The sequence below is a fragment of the Eubalaena glacialis genome, chromosome 4 (genome assembly GCF_028564815.1).
Source record: "Eubalaena glacialis isolate mEubGla1 chromosome 4, mEubGla1.1.hap2.+ XY, whole genome shotgun sequence".
Classification (NCBI taxonomy): domain Eukaryota; kingdom Metazoa; phylum Chordata; class Mammalia; order Artiodactyla; family Balaenidae; genus Eubalaena; species Eubalaena glacialis.
This window is the reverse complement of record NC_083719.1, coordinates 111,932,913-111,938,912: the sequence shown is the minus strand read 5'-3', so window position 1 is coordinate 111,938,912 and position 6,000 is coordinate 111,932,913. Positions and strand designations below refer to the sequence as shown.

Sequence of the window (6,000 nt, the reverse complement as noted above, 5' to 3'; positions counted from 1 at the left end):
GCCTTTCTTAGGCCCCTTGTACCATCACTCTAGGCCCTGGGAGTTAGATGGGACTTTTGTCTCTGGAACAGTACTATGATGAAGGGTTTTGTTGTTCACCTCCCTCCACGTTCCCCATTCACAATTTCCTCTCTATCACTGCATCTTCTCATTCATCCTGCCTTCTTAATTAAAATTCTGACCCTATACCACTTCTTCATTGCCTTGAAAAATTTCCCAAATCAGTTATCTCTTGAATGAATACCTTATCTCCATGCTGGCTCCTTTTCTCCCTAAATCAGAGTTTTAAGTAATTATTTCTGAGTGTGATTTTAGGTCTAGGTTTTTGAATTTGTTGCCTCCATTGCCTTAATTTCTAGATGATAATGAATCATCATTTAAGAAATCAGCATTAATATTAGACTTAAGGGAAACCTTTAACATCATAGCTCTAGATCAGAGTAGCCATAACTTCTAGCAAAATATAGGCATCGACTTGCAGAACTGAAAATGGCCTCAGAAGTTCATTGAGTGTGACCACTTCCCACTCCTCTCCCAACCCCTTCTTGAGAGATGAGGAAACAAACCAGAAAAGGTGGGACTCCTCCAGACTCACAAAGCCAGAGAGGGGCTGAGGCAGGCTAGGGACCCAGTCCTTTTGCCTCTCTGTCCAGGGCTCTCCTAAGATCCAGACTGCTTCTTCAATCAACTGCATAGTTTGGTTTGAAGATTTACTAAGACATTTTTGGACAGGCAGCAGAATGTTAAATCATGCAAGACAAGGAAGACAGTTCCCTGCCTATTCCCACCTTCTCATGTGACCTCCCGGACTGGCTTCAAATGGGTATTTCTGGGACTGTTTGATCAGCCCAGCGTAGACCTGACCCATTGCTAGTGACAGGGTAACTTTTGGTAGAATCTGGAGGAGGTGTCCTGCTTCCTTCTGACCCCCACAGCTATGTGTCATCTCTGGGTATCCTGATGTGCAGCTGCAATCTGAAATACCTGTAGGAGACACATTATTTGGCAGCAGTTTTTGGTCATGTGGTTGTGTTTTTGGTAAGATTAGAAATAGAAAAAAGTTTTAAAACTGGTAAAATAAAATCCCTAATATATATTGGGGATTTTTAAACTTCTTGATCTTGTAAAAATACACTGATAACTTTCTTTTGTGTGTCTCTGAGTCTGCCTGGGGCAGTAATCTGAATTTATGTTGCCTTTTAACTTCTTCCTTTCAAATTTACTGAATTGTATGATTTCAAAATTTAAGCATCATAGTTGGCTACTGAGAATCATCAGTATGTTTGCAAGTTCTGAAACAGGGTTTCAGGCAAATTCTGAAATTCTCTGTGTAAAATCTAGCCTATTTTCCAAGTTGGGGACTCTTATTAAACCAAGAATTGCCCTGAGAAGTGAAAGCACAGAGCAATCCAAAGAGGTGTCAAGGTCTGCTGGCATCTGATGCTGCTTCCCTGAAGGTTTGTTTTGTCATTCACACTTCACCTTTTTTATTCAAAGGTGACTTTTTAAAAAAAAAGTTATTTATTTATTTTATTTATTTTTGGCTGCACTGGGTCTTCGTTGCTGTGCTCGGGCTTTCTCTACCTGCAGCGAGCGGGGGCTACTCTGTTGCGATGCGTGGGCTTCTCATTGCGGTGGCTTCTCTTGTTGTGGAGCAGGGGCTCTAGGCGCAGGCTTCAGTAGTTGTGGGTCGCGGGCTCAGTAGTTGTGGCACACAGGCTTAGTTGCTCCGCGGCATGTGGGATCTTCCCGGACCAGGGCTCGAACCCGTGTCCCCTGCATTGGCAGGCGGATTCCTAACCACTGTGCCACCAGGGAAGCCCCCAAGGTGACTTTGGATTCCAGTCTTATTTTATGCACAGTAGTCACACTAGCTCACTTCAGTTGTTAGCATTATCTCTAAGGGATATTCCATGCATCTGATTTGCAGCAGCTACATTCCCCCCTTCTTTGGGAAGCAGAGGAAGTTTGTGGAAGTCCAGTCCCTGCATTAAACAGAGCTATTTCTGATCTTGGTCGATTTACAGATCCTGACTTACATATGACCCTGAAATTATTAAAAACACACACCCCAAGGCCTGCCTTGGTTATGTAATAGGGCCACTCGGCTGACTCGGGGACTTTGTGCTCAGAGCTGAGAACAGAAACTGGCTTTTCCAAACACCTCAAAGTCTGTGAAGGGAGGTGAACCCAGCCTCCAGGCTGTGGGGCTCCATCTTGACCACTGACTTAGAATTAAATTTCAGGGGGAGGCTCAGCATGTTTCCAAACTTCCCTGCTGCCTTTCATGCTCAGTCTTAATATTCTTTTTCCCAAGATGGAAAGTGCCACCCCTTTCCTGATCCAGCTGCAGATAATCTGGTCTCAAGACAGCCTTGGAGGTTCAGTCATGGGTGGCCTTGGCAAAGATTCATGGTCAATTCTGAGAGAATATCATGCCTGCCAAGGCCAGGGGCACAGAGCATGGAGTAGCCTTTATCCTTTTGAGCACAACTCATGGTATCCATGGAGGAAATCACAGCAGAGTGAGCCCTGGAAGTCACCCAGGTTTCCTCCAAGTCCTCATTTTACTGATGGGGAAACATACCAATAGCAGAAATATGACTGGCTCTGGGTTACAAGCTGAGCGGTAGTAGAGGGTGGGCTGCATCCCAGAACAAAACCTATGAGAGGGCAGGGACCACTCTGGCCCATCCACTGCTGTCTCCCAGTACCTAGTACAGTGCCTGGTAGACAGGAGGGCCCAGTAAATATCTGTTGAAGGAAAGAACAAATATAACACCTCCTCCTCCATGTCAGCTTTCTATTTTTCTTCCCCTTCTCCTGATATTTAACTAACCTTAACCTCAGAAGAGCCCCTCTGCCCCTCCTCCTGCCCCTCCTCCAGGCCAGGAAAGGTCACAGGGGCATGAACAAGACACTGTTCCCCTAAGCCAGGAAGTCACCTGGTGCCCACACAGCCAGAGCAGGAGGCTTTCTCCCAGAAAGTCTCCTGCCCATCAGTTACCACAGCCTAGACTGGCTAGAGTCTACTCTTAAGTTTGATGCCTGATTGGAGCTACAGTATGACCATTTGGGGGGCCCTAGTAGTTACAAAGTTGTTTCCAGTTTATTTGGGCACCAAGACTGATCTTTAGGCCAATTAATGGAAACAAAATGATCACTGGGCTGTGGTCTCCAAAAGTTGTGGATGTTGAAGAGGGATCCAGAAAGCTTTGGGAGCCGCAGGCTTGGGGATGAGGTCCAGGCCTCATGTCTGGTTCTAAGGCAGAAGAAGGGACTCTCTGGTCACAGCTTGGCCAGGCTAGGCAAATGTCAACTGGGACTGCCTCTGTATGCCCAGGATTTAGTGAGATTCTGCAATGAGAGAAGGCAGATTCAGAAGAGAGAAATAAAAACTTCGCTCTTTCGCAGGTTGTTGGCTCTCAGCGAGGGGGAGTGTCCTTTGACTTTGCGTCCAGGAACAGCTCTCTTGGTGCGGTGTACTGGCCCGCCTCAGCTCCACAAGCTACAGCTGCTGATTAAGACCAGCAGCGCATCTTGAGAGCACAGACTTGGGGAACCCTGCCCGGAAAAGAGCCAGAGGAGAGGAGGAGTGTGTTGGGGGGTGGGAGAGCTCGTCGGCCGCCGGGCTCCACAGAGCCAGGGCCGGGAGCGCACCCCGTGCCCCTGCGGCTGCAGAGATCGCCCTGGAGCGCCGGGAGTCCTCCAGCCCCGAGTACGCGCCGGGCTTCTCCGCGCACCTGCCGCTGGCCCCGCGCGGGTCTGAGCCGCGGGCGGGCGGGCCGCGCGCACAGGTGGCGGCGATTGGGCAGGCGGGGCCCGGAGGGTGACGTCACGGGCTCCGGTCCCGGCGGCAGAAATAGGGCAGCCGCGGAGGTGGTGCCACAGCAGCGGGCCGCGGCGGCTTAGAGAGCTGGAGCCGCGACAGCCTCCAGCGCGCCCAGGACCCGCCGACAGCCGGAGAGACCGACCGAAGGACGCGGGACCGGGTCGCCGCTGCCACCACGGGGCGCTCCCTCTCGCCCTCCGAGTCCGGCCACCTGGTCTTCCCCTCGGCCCCGGCCGCCTCAGGTACGCGGGCGCAGCTTCGGAGCAGCCGTGGGGAGGGTGCCAAGCCGCCGCCCCCGCCGCCGCAAACCGGTCCCGCTGCGCCCCGCTGGGGTACTGGCGCCCGCGGGCCCGCGTTTCCCTGCAGGGCCCGGCCGGGCGCTTGCTAGTCCTCACCGCCGCGCCTGGTGAGCCAAGTTTGCCCGCCTGCCGGGAGGCGGGCACGGGACCCCAGGACCCGGGCTGGGCAGGGCTACCCCGGCCGGAGCCAGGACTCGGGGTAAAGGCTGGGGAGCCGAGGCGTGTGGCCTGGGTCTGCAGTGGGGACCGGAGTGACCGGGCTTGCGCGCAGAGCACCGCGCAGAACCACTTGGGCCGAGCCCGAAGCGGGCGCCGGGCTCCGAGACCCTTCAGGTGATGTTCTTGGGTTCTGGACCCCGAGCGGCCTCGGCGAGACGGGAGAGCGGTTGCACCTGGGCTCGGACTCGTGCCCTTGGCCCCGGGCTGGGGCGCGAGGCGGGCGTCCTCACTACCTCTTTCCTCCAGCTTTGCGGGGAAACTTGGCGTCTGCTCGCCGCAGCCCGAAGGGCCCGCGGCGCCCGGCCTGGCCCTCACAACCCCGAGGGCCGCCGCGTCCGGGGCTGAGCGCTTGGGCTTCTCGGAGGAGGCGCGGGAAGGACCCGGGACCCCACTAGGCTCCGGCAGCCCGCCGCTCTCCTTCTGCTCGGCCGGGCCGGTCGTTGTACCAAGCAAGCGGCCGGTGTTATTTGCTGGGAAATCACTAGTGAGCAGTTTGTTTGGGGGATGTTCAGGCAGGGGGCTTGGTCCTAAGAGCTTGTAATGTGGGTGATCTCCACCCCTCTTGGCGCCAGCAAAAGACCTGTTCCAAGTTTCGGGGGGACCTAGGCGAAGCAGGCAGAGCTCTCTGCTTTGGGTGCGAGTGTGGCCTCGAGTTTGGGGGAGAGCTTGGCGCGACCCTTCGGGGCTCCCTTCAGCTTACAAAGCGGTGCCCCGAGCGCGTTCGCTTGAGGCCTGCCACCTGAGGACTTCGGCGCCCGCCCCTCTTGCAGGAACAGAAACCTGCTGGAGCAGTAGGGTTTCTCACCATGCCCAGAACGTGGCGAGCATCCCGTGCAGCGTGTCCGTCTATGTGAGTTCCTGGGGACCTGCAGAGTTGGGCCTTCTAGGTCTGCGTCTAGCCCAGAGAGTTGGTCCCACATGCGCTGTCCAGCCGACCTCTCTCCTGCTAACTGTCGCCGACATTGATGAATAGCGCTTCCGCAGCCTCTTCTCCGCTCCCCTCTAGGTGTCGCTTCCGCCGAGGTTTCCGGCGAGCGGAGCCGGTAGCTTTGGTCTGTTCCCTTAGTGAATTTGTTGCAAGCCTGTGCACCAGGAATTGTACTAGATGGGCTCCTGAGACGCAAACATCCGTCCACATTCTCTGAGCAAAACAGAAACAGAATTTCAATAGAAGGGGCGCGGTAACTTAAGCCCATTTTTGGTGCACATTTTGATTATCACACAATCCGAGAGGGGAGAAAAGGGATCGGGAAGAAATTCGGTCTTTTCTCAAAAGTCCCGAGTTATTTTCCTACCATCAGGTTAGGGGAAAGCCAGAGATGACTTTTAACAGTGTCCTTTTAATCCTGGAATGGCCCAGACAGGCTCTGGGTCTGGGCAGTGGTCAGGTGGAGGGCTTACCTGGGAAGCAAATGGTCAAGGGAGTGAGGGATACGGCTTCTCTGACCCCAGAGGCTCAGCAGCCCTGAGGCAGTAACTCTAATGGAAGACCTGAGCCGATGCTCCACAGGGCGCATGTCTGCTTTCCATCTTCGTTTTGTGAGAAGACACTGCAGCATTACTAGTTTATTTCTGTTTAAACACACTGAGGTGAATGTTCACTTTCTTCCCCTGCTAGGGAAAAAGACAGCCCGTCTCTCCAAAGACTTC

At 53.9% G+C, this 6,000-nt stretch overlaps 1 protein-coding gene across 3 annotated transcripts in view; it reads left to right on the top strand.

Moving 5' to 3' along the window:
• Positions 1–3,889: 3,889 nt before the first annotated feature.
• Positions 3,890–6,000, top strand: part of FSTL4 (follistatin like 4) — a 439,834-nt gene continuing 437,723 nt past the window's right edge. For all 3 annotated transcript variants that reach the window (XM_061188168.1, XM_061188169.1, XM_061188167.1), the window contains exon 1: positions 3,890–4,074. The gene's annotated coding sequence lies outside the window, so the exon portion shown is untranslated. The remainder of the gene's footprint in view (positions 4,075–6,000) is intronic.